General features: G+C 43.6%; 1 protein-coding gene across 1 annotated transcript in view; it reads left to right on the top strand.

The window, feature by feature from the left end:
- Window positions 1-19,540, top strand: part of Alk (ALK receptor tyrosine kinase) — a 717,836-nt gene that overhangs the window by 87,849 nt on the left and 610,447 nt on the right. The window lies entirely within an intron of this gene.

Raw genomic sequence — 19,540 nt, 5'->3', positions numbered from 1 at the left:
ATCCATTTTATAGTGAGATAACCGGGGATCACATCAGAGCAGGAAGATGTACGGACTCATCCTAATGTGTCTTCTAAGCATGCCGAATCCTAAAAGGCTAAAGGTCTTGTCCTCCAGCAAGCCTCTGCCTTCTGGGCTGTGACTCTACTTCTCTGTGCAAGGGTTACTTAAGCTTTCTGCTCCAATCCCCGACATACCAACTTTCTCCTGGCCCTCTTTCTTCCCCCATCTCCTGCCTCTGTTGAATGTGTTCTTGTGAGTGTTTATGGCCAAGTCAATTCTTGACCATCTTTCAGACCTGAGCTCAACTGTTACTACCTCAGAAGAGAAGGTCTCTCCACTACCTCCCAGATTCCTATGCATGTTCTCTTGGTAAAGCCACACATTTATATTTATTTCTATGTATACTTGATTCACATGCTCAGACTCTGAGGTCCATGGGGATGAGCACTGCCTCACTTAGAGTCTGACATTACCAAATGCTCTCCTAGTGTCTACCGGCTGAATGGATAGGATGCATGAATGTTAGGAAACAGGTTTAGTGGGCTGAGCAATGTGCTAGAGAAGCAAGGACTCAGCTTTTTATTCGATTTAAGTAGTTTTATAGAGAAAATCCAGGTCTCTAGGGAAAATACCCCCATACTGTGATGTTGCAGAAGAGAGAGGTGGGTACTTTCTGCGTAAATCCTTATTTGCATATATGTAAACTGAGTATCCCACTCCACTCCCAAATACAATCCATCTTGGCCTTCTCAGATGCTGTTTTTTGGTTTGCCCTCTTGAAAGACTTATTTCTCTCTTTTCATTTAACGTTCTTTCTACAGTTCTGACACATCAGGCTTTGTGTGGCTCTTGAACATACCTGCATAAGACACATTCAGTCAGGGACCAATGCTATATAGGCCTCCTTCTCCCAGCTTTCTGAAGTTACTATCTGCTGGCTCTACAGTCCTGCTTTCTTGGCCTCCCACTCTTTCCTGTTCTGCCTCTAGTGCTCTGGAGCTGGTATCTGAGCATCCTGGATTTCAATCCAGTTTCTTTACCAGGTCGAACAAGATGAGATAGAGGGCCATCTCTTGCTGGTCTGTTTCCACTGAGATGACAATGCAGATGTGAAGTTCCACCTTTGAGAGTGATAGTGAATGCTCTAACTGTTCTCTGCTATTTGTAACCCCCTCTATCTGTTGTTGAAGGTACACAATAAACTTGTTAATAAACTGACATCTTAGAATGATAACTTACCCAGATGGAGTATTGTGAAGCTCCCAACTTTCCTAACATTGTTAGAATTAAGCATGTAATGAGAATGGTTAGCCTATTCAGGAGATAGTGGCCATTAACCCAGACAGATGCTCACAAATAATGCCTTACACTCACTGTATAATAATGAGTGCTATTAAATATGAATGACCTCATTTGTCCTCCTGGCATGTATGTCCCATAGAGAGTGACACATATGTATATCACCATTTAGCATCTGGGGAAACTATTACCGAGACAGCTGAAGTGATTTTTATCTACTCCCAAGGTTAACTATTAGATATTGAACCTTGGGAAGGTATTGTCTTTGGAGGACATGCACCGTAAATGCTGTACTGTAGTCTGAGGGTGGGATACAAAGCCAAAATGCAGAGGTAGATCTGGCTCAACCGTGCTGGGTTTGGGTCAGGATGGCCCACAGCACAAACACTGAAAGGACAAGGAACTGAGAAGCAACTAGAAGTCCAGCCTGTGGTCATTCCTCAGCATGGGAGAAAACCCTCCTGGGGTTCTGTTCCTCTGCAGATCCTGGTCTCAGAAGGCTGGTTTGTGACCCAGGGACTCTGAATTGTTCTGGTGATGTCAATGTCCTTGAGCACTGGGCCACTTAGGAGAGCAAGGATTCAGAAGCTCTGGAATAGAATGGAGAAGACCTTGAACTAACACGACTCCTCCTACTTGAAGTCTCCATTAGACGTCCCAGATCTTCAGTGGGATCTCCTTATGTACACCCTACCTACAGCGCTGGGAAGGAATTGTGTGCTGTGCCTCGCTTCTGGAAACTCACTAATGATGATTTTGTCTTAGCCTGTGTTAGCTCCTTTTCTTGAAGATTTGGAGATTTATTTTCCTGCAATGATTAACTCGTTGAAAGTGGAGAGAACCCTTGGCTGCTGGCATCTTTGTGAAGGATAAACCATGTGTTTGTTCACAGTGTTGAAAGAAATGATTGAAAATAAGTTTTCCTGGAGGTATTTACAGCCAAGAGTGTTCCTGAAACATCTACTTCACAGTGAATAGAGAGGGCGATAGGCCACACAAACACTCTGTCTTCAGCATGCCAGAGACAGATCTACAGTAAGCTGCTCGGCAGCCAGTGGCTTCATGCCACTTCAGTTTGCCAAGGGAGAGATGAAGGATGCCCAGCCTGGAGAGCAGAAGCTTGGGAGAGACAGAAAATTATGGCATCAACTTAATGGAAATCTCGTATCTTCACCCAGAGGCTGACAGCACCTCTACTCCTGTCATCCCAGAGCACTGCCTGAGTCAGTAGTAACTGAAAGGAGAAACGAGAATGGAAAGAAGTAGCCGCACAGATGGGGACCATATGACCCATGAACCTTACTTCGGCTTCAATGAATCTGAGACAGTCTTAGCTGGCACTCAGGGATTTTTCTAACACTATAACTGAATATCGTTATGATGGACGCAGTGTTCATGGCAAGTAATGTGTTACCCTTCGTAGGTAGGAATTCTCTTGGCAACTACATTCATACACACATGTGACTATAGTCTAGTCTTCGGGAAACCTGTGACTAACTTTGAAGTAAGAAAACTCACTTGTGAATAGTCTCAGACTCTGTGGGGTAAGACTCAAAGGCATGTTCTTATTCTCCACTTTACTACCATTTGGAACTCGCCCTCCCACCTTTGAGCTTCCTGTCTTTGGAAGAGACATTAGCATCTACAAGCTCAGGTTCAGAGGTTCCTACAAACACAGCTACATCAATTCAGCCTTCTCTATCTTTCATTATATGAAGTGGTGGGAAACTGTCTTAGGTTATGAAACCAGCTTCTTAGAGGAAATATTAAATTACCGCATGTAGGGCTTGAGCCTACCGATGAAAATCCCTGACCTTACCTTCAGCCAACAGGACTCACTCAACAGATTGGACGATGTAGTGGAAAGAATAATCTGAAAATATCTCGTATGTGTGGGCTTGGCAAGAACTCAGGACTGTAGGACAGCTTTATAAGATGGACACCCAGAGAGTATCATGTCATCACTGAACTCCTGGAAGCAAGTATGTTTCTTGGTGGCAGTGTTTGTTTGACCTTCTGTGAAGGTCAGTGGGTCTCTGCATCAGACAAGGGACCACCATCTAAGACTCCTGAATAATTCTTTAGCCTCTCTGAACCTTAATTGTTGGCATGTAAAATAACCTTACAGGCCTTCCCCTCCAGCTCTGATTGTTCATTTTGTTTTCCTGGGCTTGGCAAGCCATGCATTCGGTGCTGCCTCTGAGCTATGTGCTGTTCTGAGACTATTACTTGATGTCTCTAAGCTGCTTCTGCTTCCCTCCAGCAATATTTGTTCCATCAAACATCTTATAATCATTACTGCATCCAGACTGATTTCTTCCTCTGTCTCCCACACTTGGATTTAGATCCATGGGTTTGGAAACCAATTCCTTGAAAGCAAATCTCTCTGAATGTTGCACCATTAACATAATGGTTAAATGGCTCTACAGTTTGACATCAGACTAATACTAGCATGGCATGTGTGCTATACAATTGTGGCCATGTACTACATAAAAGGATCCTGAGGGCAAAGCAGCTGCTCTGACCCCTAGTGCAAAGAAACCACACAGTACTCTCTGCTTAGCACTCATAGTCAGCTCATGGGGATCCCTAAAAGAGGTGGGAGAAGCTAGGGTAACTGAGATCTGATTAATTGCTCCAGTTAGTCATGGAGGACAAGACAGGCTTTGCTCTGGCACTGGACTTTCTCCGGGGGAAGTGTAAAAACATTATTGTGTTCATTCCTTGCACACCAGGCACACTGGCTGCTGCTTCAAGCACAGAAAGAGTTGCGTAAACATTTTAATATTGCATGAAGCTTGTATAAGACTGACTGAGTGTGTGAATGCTAAGCCCTAACACAGAACAAGACAGAGTGAGAGAGCGGAGTATGGAGCAAGGATTGTCTTTCTTGTTTATCAGTAGGAGAGGCTGTCAGGGAGGATTTTGATGATGCTCACTGTAGATTTTTTTTGGGGGGGGCATGGTGATCTATCAAAGCCCATCACAGATCAAGCCTAAACACCAAAAAACCTACAAGCATATTTTCTGTTTATAACTTGCTTCCCCTCACTCCTCACCCGGCGCTCAAGTCCTCAAAACACAGCTATTCCATGTTTCTTTGCCTCCAACAGTCTGGGATTTCTCTGTTGGATCTCTCTTACCCCACAGGAAAGACTGGCTTCATGGTGACTTCAAAACTATAATCCTTGCCTTCTTCCTACAGAGCTATCAGCCTAGCTGGAGTCACCAGAACGGTGACAGTAGGACAGGGTAGTCTCAGGTGAGCACTTCTCACCTGAAAGGGCCTTTGGGAGCAGTTATCCAGAGGAAACATGCTGATTTTATTTTATTTTATTTTATTTTATTTTATTTTATTTTATTTTATTTTATTTTAATTTTATTTTATTTTATTTTATTTTAATTTAATTTAATTTTATTTTATTTTATTTTATTTTATTTTATTTTATTTTATTTTATTTTATTTGTAGCACTTACTAAGCTTCAAGACCTGGCTAGCAGTAGCTGGCCAGCCTTGGCAATGATTCCACACACGGCCTCTGAGGCATCTTTTGTACAACTTCTCACACCCTTCTCCTGGGAATACCAGTTATTTTGTTTTCTACTTCTTTTTTGTTGTTTTGTTTTGTTTTGTTTTCTAGTTCTAACCTCTCTATTTTCCAGATGCTCCCCGCTTCTTCATACCCATCCCAATTCAGGTTCATATCACGTCCTGTCTGACAACTACACATACCTTCTATCTAGATTCCTATGTCTTCGTCAGTCCACTACTTGGTGTGTTTCCAACAAATAAAGATAAAAGCACGATTCTATCACAACCATGGTTAAATTCCTAGGTGAGTTCCTCTAGGACTTGTTTATATAGAAAACATGGTCCTTAACTTGATGCCAGGCTCTCCTGATTGGTTGGCTTCCTGCCTTCTCCCTGACTTCACCTGCTATGTTCTGTGTCTGATATACTACTCACTGTCCAACATTAGACTCTTAATATTCTTTGAGTGTAGAAAGATCTCTCATTCCCCAGGATCTTTACATACCCCATGTGATATTAATTGTCTTTTTGTTGCTCTTCATTAGATCAGGGACTGAATGATGTCCCTCTTGCTTGGTGATTTGGCCCAGCTCCTAACTGAGAACCTGGGCACAATGAAGACAATGTGTGTGTGATAACTGAATGGTTGGGCAGATGAAAATGTCCAAGTTTATTTCTGTTATACCTCAATCCATGTAGAATCACTGAATTCAAAGCTAGGCACCACAGCTAGGAGAAACTTGGGGGAGGGGGGAGTATAGCCAGTAGCTTTCTTTTGGAGGTGAAGAAACACAAAGTGTGAGATATCTCATGAAGTCATCATAGTCATTCTAGATATATATTCTAGATTCATAGTCATAGGCTAGTACTAGAAGCTGTCTGTCTCAGGTATCTAATATTCTGTGTCATTTGATCCCCAGCAACCTATATTTATTAGCTTCTAGAACTATAAAGATGAGAGAAACTTTTTTTTTTGACATTTTTCTATGTTAGAGACAGACTTAGCTCCAGGTTGGGTTTGACCAAGAACCCAAGTTGTAAAGAACAGGAAAGGACATTGGCTAGCTAGTCATCCTACTGCCAAACAATGATGAAATAACCCTTGACCTTTAATCCCACAGGAGGCAGGATGGCACTCCCAGCAAATGGTCAGGCCTTGGTCTTAGCAGTGCCAGATTCACACATCCCCTGTGATTTTAGTGCTCTAGGCTAATCCTGTACATGTCCAGGAGATACTAGGTAATTGTTTATGATGAACCAAGTTGGGGACCATGGCCTCTGGGTTCCAGATTCCCTTCAGTAGAGCACCATTCTGTGCTTTTTGCCTTCCTCTTGCTGAAACAGGGTGCATCCTGGGTCTGGGAGCTGACTTTACTGGATTACTAGGGAAATGTGCATGAAATCTTTCATGCTCCATGGAAAAGGACAATGTAAATTCCAGACACCCTTGTTTCCTTTTCCTTAGCCAAAGGCCTGAATTCAGGTTTAGCAAATGGAGCCCTGTGGGCTATTAGGGAAATATTATATGAGTTGACCATCTTGGAGCGCTCATTGATCTCCAAATCCCTTGCTTCTGTTCATCACTTGGGTAGGGGAGAACATGACTGTGGGAAAAGAAGATCAGACAAGACTGATTTCCCACAAAATTGTGGCTGACAGACAGGAGATCAAGTTTTCCTTCAGTCTCCCCAGTACTGAGGACTGGGGACAGTGAAGGAAGGCCAGGACAATTCAATTTATGAAACAAAGTCCAGAAGTTTTCCAATGAAGGTTGGGGAGATATCAGGAACCAGGTGGTCTCGAGTGACTGAATACCCTGAACCCTACAGTTGCACTCCAGGGTGGACGGCTAAGGGCTGGGGTAGGGCTGCCTCCCTTCCCATGTTCACTTGCAGGGTTGATCAGCCCTCTCAGGGCAGCAGGATTAAGGCTCAGGGCTCTAACCTTGCAAGGGAAGTAAGAGGTCCCTAGTCCTAGAATCAGAACCCCTTCAGTTTGACTTTCTACCTTAGAGAAAATTTAATGTCTTCAAAGTCAAACTAAGAGATAGATTCTTAAGGGAAGAGGCATAGCAGGGGAAACCAAGCTGGGTCCTGGGATGGAAAAAGTCAGTTCCTCGAGGCTCAGAGGCCACTCTCCATAGAAACTCCCCCCCTGAGATTAGGAGGGGTGCATGCTAAGATGGGAACCCCATTCACCATATTCATAACCAGCTTCTTCCTCCACCAGTGAGTACCAGAACCCAATCTCTGGTTTTGCCTTCCCCAAGAGTCCCCACTGTCACTTGGGTAGACATTATTCCTTATCCTCTTCTCTGGTCAAGACCTCCCTCAAGCCCAGACCTCCCTCACCCCAGCATATTCTGTAAGGCACTGCTATGCTACTCTCCTCCACACATCTCCATTCCCTCAATCCTCTTGTTCTTTGAGGCAACATCTGCCCCTAGGTAAGTGGCTTGGGTTATGGCTGTGTGTGGTCCAAGAAAGCAGAGCAGAGATAAGGGGAAAGAGCTATAATAACAGCTCTAAGCTTAGCTCTACTTGGGAAGCATTATGTTAGGCCATACCAACCTCTGTTATTCTAAGAGGAAGGTCTGTTACCAAAAGGATCCATCCAAGGTCAAAAATGCAGTCAGTGGCAAAGCTAGGATCAAACTCAGAATTTTCAGGCTTTAAAGTCTGTGCCCTTGTAAGAGTCTCAAGAAGACAAGATTTCATGAGTCCTTGTCATGTCTCTTTTGGTCTGGGACTCCCTTCTCTTTCAGCTCAGCCCCCCATAGCTGAGCTTCTCAACGTGGCCTCAGTTCTGCAGTGTGGACTGAGTTCATGGCAGAGCCTGTTCCTACCCTCAAGCCTTCTGCTACCCAGCTCTCCAAGTGATGTGCGGCCGCAGCTACTGGACTGTAGTCATTAGGAGCCAGCCACACAATATTGGTGACTTTTAAAGAGGAAGGAACTGAGTGTCCCTTTTAAAGAGGGAGGGAGGGAGGGAGGGAGAGAGAGAGAGAGAGAGAGAGAGAGAGAGAGAGAGAGAGAGAGAGAGAGAGAGAGAGCAATGAAATAATTTGCAAAATTTTAAAGACCCTCTTATCCCAATATCTAAGATATTCTACTTTTAAGGACAGAAGCTTCCGTCTTCCCTGCCTGGTCAGTAAGGGCTTTGGAATTGTCTAACTGTCCACCTGCACCAGGAACTAAGCCTGTGGAAGACACAGTCATTTTGGCACATTATGGTAAGCATGAGGACTGGAGCTATGAAGGAAGGCAGGCACACACTCCCTGGAAACTTTTCTAGTGGCTGGCAGAGTATGAGGAGTCTAGTTGTAGGAGGTAACACTGTGAGAAGTAAACCCCTTCAGGCAGCATCAAAATCCCAGTGACCAAAAGATGTGCAAATGCTCTGCCTGAACCATTTCTAGATGTCTAGACATACAGGTATTTCAGGTCCATTGGAGAGGTTCAGTTAGTAGATGGCTTTTGATAGCAATGGCTTTTTCTCGCTGCACTCTGTGAAGATATAGTCAGGAGTAAAAAACCCCCAGGTCAATAGTTATCCTGCCAGACCCTGTGTTGGGCAGTAGGAATGATTTTTATTCATGCAAAGTCCTATGGAGGAAGTGATAGTTTATGGAACAGACAAGGAGACTGAGACAGGGAAGAAGCTATAGATGGAGTCAACTTCCAATACACAGACAGATGTTCATGGCTCTCTTATTTATTCATAAGTCTCAATGACTACTCCATGCTGTTCTGAATGGGAAAATGGAAATGAGGAATGTTCCTTGATTTGGGGGCATGAATAAGAACCTTCTGGAACCTCTGGAACCTGTTAAGATGCAGGTTCTGAGTCAGAGCTGACTAGGGTCTGAGAGCCTTCCATCTGTGAACTGATTCTCTGGGGATGCAACAGAGGCTGCTGTACCCAGAGGACAAGAGGTTCCTTCTCCCCTCTCATTTCTCTCCCCAGAGAGGAGGATTTTCCAAAGGACTTTAGAATTGGGTAGGGCTGACCACTCCTCACAGCCAGAATTTTGGCTTCAAAATGGCCCTGTTACCTTTGCAGGAGAGCAGTGGTTTAAGAAACACCTCAGATCAGATTCTGTGTAGGTAGGGTCTAAGGACAAAGCCCTAGGAAAAGAATATGCAGAGTAGAAAGGCCTTCCCTGTAGCCCCACCCATTCTGGAGCCTTGCAGGCTCCAGTGCTTATTGCAGAATCCAGGGCAACCCCCATCCTAAACTAGCAAACCCCAGATCTGCAACGAGGCTGCAAAGGCATGGGAGACAGAAGCAGCGTGGTGCATTATGTGAGCAACAGCATATTCTTCGAGTGCTAATGGGCTGCCTAGCTTTGGGGAGCACAGCATGGGCTGGGGATTCAGGCTCCTAAGCTGGGCCCATGTGGAAAGCACACGCTGGTCTCGGCCAGCGTGCATTCAGCATGCACTGCACGTGCAGCCTGGGCTTCCTCTAACGTCTCATTTTGCCTAACACTTTTTGTTTTCATTATTCCTAAATTTGGCCTGCCCAGAAAGTGTGATTAAAATGAAAACCTTATTCTAATAGAGCTGGGGAAGTGGAAGAAGAAATCTAAAATTAGGCAATGGAAAGGAGAAAAAAAAAGAGAGAGAAAGAAAAGAAAACCTCAAATAATATAATAATGACCAAGTTGATTCAAATCCACACTTGCAGTCATTTCTCTCCGAGGGACAAAACAGCAGCGGCATCTGCACAGGTGTTTGTATAATCCAGGTCACATCAAAACTCCTCATCTATTTTACAAATTTAAAACCCTGAGAAAAATGGAAGCAAACAGTAATAGGAGATAATAAAGGGAATAATAAGACTGCCTCCCCGCCTTGCACAGAGGTGTCTGGTGAGCCAAGAAGGCATCTGTCATGTGCTTTGTTCTCTGTGGAAATGCTGAATGGCAAGAGAGAAAACACTGTCGCTATGCTACACAGAGCCCAACAAGGGCGGGCCGGACACCATTTGGGATTCACTCTTTGCTTTCTCTGTAAGCAGATGACCCCACCTGAAGAGCTCATCTCAAACTTAGAAGCCATCCATGCTGAGATCTCCTGACCTAAGTGAAGTCCTTCAGATGAAAATTCCTTCCCAGAACTCCCTTCAGTACCCACTGAGAGACACCGTTCTCTGTCTTATTTTGTTTAATTTATTTTTGCTGTTGTTTCGTCTAGTGCTACATTACCTCTGGCCTTTCGAGCAATGCCTAGGAGATGCACTGAATGAATGAATTAATGAATTAGTACATGCATGCACACATGAGAGTACCTCAGGAAGTCACAAATTCCTTCTCTTTTTAAGCCGGCATGTGGTAGGGAAGAATTTGTGCTGATGGTCTCTGTTTTATTTATTTTTCTGTGACAGAATATTGAACAAAATCATGGTCTGGGAAGATCTGGTCTATCACAGTAGCTAGGGAAAACATGGCAGAGAAGATAGCTGGCAGGAATAGGTACCTGGAAGTACCTCTACATCACATGGAGGCAGAGAGCCTATCTAGTGGTAAATCTAGCCTATAATCCTCTAGTTGCCCCCAAATCAGACAGCTAGGCCTCATGTCCAAAAGGTTACACAACCTCACAAGATGGCACCACCAGTAGAGGACTGAATGTGAAGATGCTAGCCTTCTGGGAATGTTTCATACAGAGATCCTAATGGTCTATGAGTGCCTTTTCTGTTTGTCCTCTCCACCAGGGTAGTGTGTCTGTCTAGGTAAACAAATATCAAAGATATGGCCCCACTTTGATGCCCAGAGTTTCAGAGAAGAAAAGATCACCAGAAAATACCTCCTCCTGTAGTCCCGGTGTTGGTTCAGTTCTGGCCTTGTCTCCGGATCACACCCACACAATGTGATTTATCATTTGTCCTAGTTAAAAGTGAGACCTGGATAAGCTTAGCTGTCCAGTGGAAGCAGGGGAATTACTAAAGTTGTTAAGATCGGAATGTGGGTCATCCCCTCCAGGGTGACTTGCCTCCTCTTTTATAGGAACCTTGAACTCCCACGGGGCTGGAGTAGAGTAGTGAGTGGCATTGTCCTAATGTGGTTGGATGTGTGTGCGTCATACGAACAGCCAGTGGAGACTCCTTACCAACCTCTATGACCTTGAGCAACTGACTAAGTAACCCTCCCCCCCATGCTCCTATCTTGTTCCTTGTAAAAAGGGGGCTGAAGATTTCCCCACTTCCTAGGATATGAGAATGTAATGAGTTAATCCATATAAAGTACTAAAAACAGGGCCCAAAGTGGGCGCTCAATAAATGTCAGCTCTTTATTACTCCCTTGCCTTCCCTCGCTTGCATATCCCTGTCTCTAAGCCTGTGCCTTTATTCATGAGTTTCCCCTTCTCTATTGAAATCGGATTCAGTTTTCAAGGTTCAGCCCCTCACAGACCATAGATCACAGCCTGTCAGGCTGGGAGGAGCCATATAGATAATTGAATCCAACCCCCTAATTTTACAGATGAAAAGTCAGAGGCACAGAGAGGCACATTTAGTTGCTCAAGGTCGCAGAGCTAGCTCCAGTCAGACCTGATCACAGACCCAAGGGGATCAACCTTGCAGCCTGGCCTCTCCTCGAGGCACAGGTCAGACTCCATGTGAGGAATTCGGAACTATTATTTTTGGTACCATTACTCTTGTGTTCCGATTATTGTCAAAGGGTTTCGTTGGGGTGTAGCTAGTGGTTCTATGAAAAGAGTTTTCCATGAATAACCTTTCATTCCCCCTTGCTGGCCTAGCTGCTTTGTTCAAAACAGGCATTCGCTGGTAGTAGTAATAGTGATTGGTATTAGATGAATAAAATCTTCCCATTTCTTTGATTCACGAGGGAGGGCTTGCTTGAGCTCACCTGGACAAGAGACAGTGGTTTGGGGGAGCCTTTCCCAGAGCTGCTCCGGCAACAGAGGAGTATCAATCTACAAATGCACCTAGTCCTACATGGTTGAATGAGTGCATCCGCTAAGGATTTATCTTACTTACACAACCAGAAGGCCTGGGCCCATGTGTTAAAGATTCTTTTTTTGTTGTTTTTGGATCTAGCTTTCTGTATTTAAGGCTTGCTTAGACCTGGTGGTCCTCCTGCCTCAGCCTCCCAAGTGCTAGGATTATAGGCAGGCAGCAGCATGTGCAATGAGAACCCTGTCTTCTCAGGTTCTAGAGTAATCACAACAGAGTCAAATGGTTTATTTCTTGAAGTAGTTATGCACAGTTTCCCCTGGCTGCCTCTAGCCCTGCAGACACAGGTTCTTTCCCCAACATGCATGTCATTGAACCTTTGTCCTCACACACTTGCTTCCCGGGCTGCTTCTCTTGCTTCCTTGTAAAATGTAGCTAAAGCTGTATTTGCCTCCTTTGAAATTCTTGATGATCCTTTGAGCACAGCCTCAGAAAGTAAGCACTGTGGATTCTTTATGCTTCTTGTCACAGCCCAGAGAAAGGGGGTGGATGGGAGCTGCTTTGGGGCAGATGTTTGAGGATTACATCAGGAAGCAGAAGCTGGAGGGGATGTGGACAGGAAGTTGGAGGAGGCACCTGACTAACCCGTTCCTGTTCCCTGTTTTCTTGGTCTTTAATTACATCCTATTTCATAAATTAATGATGTCACTGCTGCCTTAATATAATTCATTAAAGCAGTTGATTTCAGGAAGTCCACTGTGGCCTCTTCTGTGAAACTCACAAGAGAAGCCGTTGTACAGTCTAACAGCAGAAGACTTCCAAGATGGCTGGGGAGCATCAGAGCCCCACCCTCACCTTCTAAGTGGCAACCAAGCAGATATTCAGCAGAACTATTCTAACTAAGCATATTTGCTTTTAAATAAGTTAGGAAGGTTAGTCGTGACTGTAAAGAAATGCCAACTACAGAGGTCTATTTGTTCATTTTAGATTAGAACAGGGAGTTCCTCACACAGGACGTTCTGTGATTATGAGGCATAGCTGCCCCACTCCTGCCACTAATGTCTCCAGAATAGTGTGCCACTAATGTCTCCAGTATGTTGAGTTTACCCTTTGCTAGGTAGCTTTAAGCACATTGAACCACACGTGATTTTTACAGTAATCGTGCAGTATAGGAATTTTCTCTCTTTTCAGCTGAGAAAACCGAGGCTCAGAAACGTTAAGTGACTTGCTAAAGTTCACAAAGCTAATAGGCCAAACATAGGATGTGGGCACAGACATATCTGACCCTTCTTCCTAAGGGGTCAGGAGCTCACAGATGAAAAGTGGGTGTGGTCTGCCCTCCTCAAGGTTGCTACTAGACCAGTCTGGAATCATAGTTCCACCATCTACAGTGTGACACGGGAAAGCCACTTAAGCTCACTGAGCTTGGATGCCTTATCTTTAAAATGCAATAGTTACTATAGTTATTATTACCAACAGGAATAGCTGCTGTCACCCATTTTGTATTGGTTAGTATGGCTGTGGAGTTAATGTGTATAGCAGTACCTGACACTGATGTGTGTTAGCTGTTATCCCCTATCTCAGAGCCGTTACTTAGCCTGATGTCTTAGTGAGGGTTTTACTGCTGTGAACAGACACCATGACCAATGCAATTCTTATAAGGACATTTAATTGGGGTTGGCTTACAGGTTCAAAGGTTCAATCCATTATCATCAAGGCAGGAGAATGGCAACATGCAAGCTGACATAGGGATGGAGCAGCTGAGAGTTCTACATCTTCATCCAAAGGCAGACAGGAGAAGACCAGCTTCCATGCAGCTAGTAGGAAGGTCTCTAAGCCCACTCCCACAGTGACACACTTCATCCAAGAAGGCCACACCTACTCAAACAAAAGCACACATCCTAATAGTACCACTCCCTGGACCAAGCATCTTCAAATTACCATATCCAGTGATTCTCAACCTGTGGGTTGAAGTCCCTTAGGGGGTCAAAGGAGCTTTCACAAGGGTCACCTACGATGATTGGAAAACACAGGTATTTTTATGATGATTCATAACAGTAGCAAAATTATAGTTCTGAAGCAACAAAATAATTCTATAGTTGGGGCCCGCCATAACATGAGGAACTGTATTAAACGGTTGCAGCATTTTGAAGGTTGAGAGCCATGCTCTTCAGTAACTCAGTAGCACATCTCTTCATTCTTTGTACCATTGCGAGGTAAATGTACCCAGAATCCTGGACAGAGGTCAAAAGGGAGCAGCTGCGATGGTATCAACTGTCATCACAGCCTTTACTTTTAGGTTCCTTCAGCCATGGACTTGGTAGAATTTAACTCACCAAAGTTCTCTTAGTTGTAGACACTAACAGAAGGAGCTTTTCTGTGATGCTGACTGCAGGCCTGGTGTGTGGAGGGATATTGGCTATGCAGTTACAGATTGAAGGGCTTCATGAAGAGAAGGTGCTAGTCCGTATGAGAGGCTTGGAACAGGCAGATGTGTCAACTGTGGACCTCGCCGTTGGCTTTTGCCTACAAGCTACAGTAGAACACCACTGGGATATAGGCAGGGCCCCCTCCTTTTTGAAATATATATGCACAATCTTGGAAATTCTAGGAGATTTATTTTATGCACTCCCTCCCACCTTGATAAAGAATGTAGTACACTCTCTTGGAAAGACATTGTCCCTTTGCTGTGGGTGTAATAAGAATATGTATTCAGCCTTGATCCCTGGCAGTGTTATTTCCATAACCCCCCCTTTTCCTTCCTCCACCTCCACCCACTTCCTAATCCCTCTTAAGATTCTGTGTGTGGAACACAGGGATTAGAGCCTGTCACTTCTGCTGCACCATTCGTGAGAATTCCAAGGTTACATGGAAATGGATGATGGCATCTTTGTCTAAATATAAGAACAGGTGTGTTGATAAGAGGAGGCAGGGAGTCTGGAAGAGACATCTGTGTATCTCCTTTGATTTCTAGCATAGGCTAGCCCTTAGTAGCTCATTAAATACTGTCTGGGTTCTTACCTGGCAGGAGAGATACCATGATGGAGAAGGTGGTCTTTCTAGGGCAAGGCTCATACTTTGCACTTCAGGTATGCAGGCCTCTTCCATTTTCTTTCCAGTAGTGATAGTGGCAGGCTGAGTACATGATTTCTACTGCAAAATAGAAGCAATTTTAAAATGCTTTAACAACTGTCTAGAAGAACGTATGAATGTTCAGTACTTGACCAAAATCATCTGTATTTAGCAGGTTCTCTATCATTTCCTCTGTGGTGTTTCTGAAATACCAACTTTATTGAGCAATGATGTTACCCATGGAGTATCGATGCAGATCTCCCTTGTACACTGCGCATTAGTTTCTTGCTGAAAGGCTTCATTCTAGGCACCGCGTGGAGAGGAAAGACAAGGCCAGCCAGCTCTTTGCACTATATGTGTCTGTACACTTATGATTGTGACTACAGCTCCAACGTGCAGCTCAGTCTTCCACATGACCTGTGGTATGAGTGGAATAAAGGCAGGCGATGATATGGGAGAAAGAACAGCCTACAATGGAGGTATCTGTGAAATACCTCAGAATGGAGTTCTCCCAACTTCTGTTCTTTCTTGTGGCACCATCAACTTGTACATGCCAGGGACAAGTTGGGGGCCCTTCATGTTTCACAGTGTTACTGGCTTCCAAAGTCAAGCACTATATCTGTGATAGATAGATTCCCATGTACTTGGAGAGGCAGCAGAAGTATGACCTGAAGATCCATCCTTTAATTACAGGAATACAAATGGAAAACATATGTAAAATACATATCTTGAGAGTGAGTGCTACAAAGCTACTCAGCAGTTGTTACTAGCCTCATGCTCCCTGCCCACCAGCAGCTCAAGAACTAACTGTGTGCACATCTTAGCAACCCAACTTATAAGTTCAGTTTTTTTTTTTTTTATCAGCAGCTAGATATTAACAATGGTGGGAATATTCACACCACAGAATTGACAAGTCTACCTGTCAGAGCCAGTCTACTCCGGCTTTTGCCCCACCCTCCAAATGTGGGTCTTGAGGGCTTGTCAACATCCTTACCCCCAGCCTGTAGGCTGACACTGTATGCATTTTGCTTTGGTATATGTCATGGCGACAGGCCCAGCATAGGGACCTACATGAAGGAGATCTGGGTGAGGGTGGACTGGACTAAAGGATGCAGAGAGAGATCAGCAGCATCCCAAGTCTCATGTTCTCTCTTTGCAGGCATTTGCTTCTCTCCCAGGAAGCACTCAGCAAGTACTAGGAAGCATGAAGGCTTTGATTTACCGCCTTCTAGAAACAGGGATTTACTCTGTCATCTTTCATATTTGCCTGTGTATTTTAGCCCTCCAGTCTTCCTGGCCCTCGTATTTTCTCCAATTTCCCCAGGCTTTTACTCCATTTATGTTATAAGATTACTCCATTAGCATCACGGAGTCTGGGGACATTTGAATGGGGAGGGACTTAGACATCATCTAGTAGCCTACAAGCTATATTGATTTCATTTCTTGTGTCAGAGTCAGCCCACTAAAACAGGCTATCCTGTGTTATGACTGTGCATCTGAGCTTTGTGGGAATAAGAGAGAGGTTTTATTATTTATTATGTCTGCCAAGGGCATAGGCTTCAGGAATAAGGACTAACTCTATATTCTGTGCACTTTCCATGACCTGGAATGCAGTCTACCTTATTGTGTAGGTAAGAATACTGAGAGTCTGAAGGATTCTACAACTTCTCAAAAGTCCTATATTTTGTAAGTATCTAAGCTGGAATTCAAACACAACTTGACCACAATGCCTTACCCTAGATTTCATCTCTGCAATGTGTTGTGCAGCCCTGAAGAAAAAGGAGAGAAGCACCAATATTATGGACCCTAGAAAGGACCAGATCCTGGAATGGAGATGCAGAGAGAAAGGAGATGCTTTGACTCAAAGTACTCTCTTCAGCTCAGCCAGATAGGCTTGCTGTCATGATGCTTTTGTGCCTTGGACTTCCCCTCCTTGATATGAAATCTGTGTGTGCTAGGTGAACAGGACACTTCTGATATGAAGCAAAGTGACTTCTCAAAGTTACTCACACCCTGCTCAAGAATTATACACCCCAGAGCTTGAAGGACAGGGTTGAACTATTACATTTGGAGTACTCCTTTCCTCCTGAGTAACAAAATCAACCTCATGTGATCCAATGGTTTAAAATGTGTCTCTAGTTGGTAATTTCCTGTATATGGGAGAGCGTTTGGCCCCCTTTCAACTAATCTCCAAAAATAAATCAGAATGTGCCTTTTTTTAAATCCCTTCCCTCCCTTCCTTACAGCCATACCTTCTTTTGAATTCAGGGAACTGACCCCAAACCCCCAGGATGTGTCCAATAGATCCAGGAGATATGAAGGAACTAAATGATCATTGTATTTATGTGGTAAATCTCATACCTCTTCACTGTAGATCATGATGCAGTCACCTTGAACTGCCATGGAAAATAACCACAAACAGAGTCTCTTAAACAACAGAAATGTATTTTCTCAAGGCTGTAGAAACTCGTGTTCATCGTCCATATACCACCAGAGTGGCTTTTAGTGTGGCCTTTCTGTTTTGTAGATGGTCACTCTTACAGGGTGTCCTCATATGGCATTCCTCTGGCAGACAGCACATAAGTGGGGGGAGAGAGAGAAGCAGAGGAAAAGGAAAATAAAGGAAGAGATGAAAGAGAGAGAGAGAGAGAGAGAGAGAGAGAGAGAGAGAGAGAGAGAGAGAGGAGATCTTTATCTTCTTATGGTGTTCAAAGTCATAACTTCATTTCATCATATGCATTTCCTCTAAATATAGACAAAATGAGGGATAGGGCTTGCACCTGTGAATTTGGTAGAAAACCATTGAGTCTACAATAGTTGTAATACAAGGCTAAGAATGTAGTCAGGGTAGGCATTGCAATTTCAGTAGTGTTAGCATGGGAATCTGGGCCTCAGATAGTTCGGGAAATTATCTAAGGTTACCAGGTTGCTGAGGGGTGAAGGTGGAGGAAAACTGAGTTGTCAGCTTCTACTTCTTCTTCTTTGCAACCCCCCAGCTCAAGTCCAACCAAAGCAAAACAAAACAATGCCCCCAATGGTCTTTCCTATGCCTTATATCCTTGATAGTATTGGGCAAGATGACTTCATGACCATTTTTTTCAAGGACACTTCAAAAGTGGAGAGACAAAGCAAGTTACTCCTATATTCTTGAGAATTCAACAGTAAACCTTTGGAAACCAAGAAGTATTTAGAGGTGGGTTCCTACCAACAACCCATCGGTTCTTCAGTTGACATCACCCGTGTGCCCTTTAGTTCAGTTCCGTTGGGCACTGTCTGCTAGGAGACAGTAGAGAGTGTGCTCAAACCCACAGAACTGCCCCAAGTTACACACCTACCTCAGACCGTAGGTTGTCCTCAGCACCTCTGACCAAATGGTGATGAGTCAGCATTCTCAGACCTTTCTCACTGGGCTTAACTCCTGTACTTGAATGTCTCACAGAATTCAGATAAACACAATACTGGCTGTTTATTATAAGAATATTGCAAAGGACACTGGGGAAGAAATTCTACGATGAGGTGAGGAATTTCATGCTTGACTGGGCTACTTTCTAGAAACCTCCCAGGCACTCGGGGCCTTTTAAGAGTTTTTATAGTGGCTTTATTACTCAGACATGACTGATTAAATCATCGGCCATTGATGGCTGATTCAACACCAGTCCCGGAAGAGCTTAACAAGCCCCTGGATTTCCTACCCCTGACTTACTCATTACAGCTGAATGCAATGAGCAGAGGGCCCCAGCCCTCTAATCATGTCTTGATCTTCCTGTGACAAGCATCATTCCAAAGCCTCCTAGGAGCTGCCAGCTTAAGTAACTCATTAATATCCAAATATACTTAATACTTTGAAGATTCCAAAGATTTTTGGGAGTTTATTCCAAGAAACAGGATGAAGACCAAGCAGGTATTTCATAGTATCAAAGTCATCTCAAATATTCTTCGATAAAGGAGAATATTTTTATTATCAATAATATCATGATTCTTCTTGTTAAGTGTTATAATGTTCCTGGTATGTGTCTTGAATAGAGAGCTATCACAAATAGCAGGGTTTCACTACACTTCTGACAAACTGGCTATAAATTGGGGTTCCCGTTATTCTCTACCTGGTTTTGACTTGCATGCTTCACTATCTCAGAGACTTAACTTTTCTGGTTATCATACACAATAATATATCTCATTATGGTATTTTCAAACATAGATGTTACTATACTTTGCTCATATTCATCCCCCAGGCCACTCCATAATTCTTCCTGCAGTTATGTTTGATCTCTTCTTCTTCTACTTCCCCAAGTAGATCTTCTGCCTGTATCTATGCACATATTTGTACATAAAAAATTAAAATTTATTTTTATTTTTTCTAATAATATTCATGAGAGTGTATCTCTGTGGGAGGTGTGCATATGAATGGACATCTTGTAGAGGCCAAACCCCCCCCCCAAAAACGATATCATGTTCCCTGAAGTTAGAGGTGGTTGTGAGTTGCCTGATGTGATTTAAATCTTCCTCAATAATGTATATGTTCTTAACCACTGAAGCATCTCCAGTCATATATATATATATATATATATATATATATATATATATATATATATATAAATATATGAATATATATATATATATGAAAGAAAATATGCTATTTCATATTCTTATCTCTTTGTTACTTTGTTGTATCCCCTTAAACCCTAACCATTGGAGGTGGTTTTACCCCAAGTAAAAATT

The sequence above is a fragment of the Mus caroli genome, chromosome 17 (assembly GCF_900094665.2).
Source record: "Mus caroli chromosome 17, CAROLI_EIJ_v1.1, whole genome shotgun sequence".
Classification (NCBI taxonomy): domain Eukaryota; kingdom Metazoa; phylum Chordata; class Mammalia; order Rodentia; family Muridae; genus Mus; species Mus caroli.
This window is presented reverse-complemented; position numbering and strand designations above follow the sequence as displayed.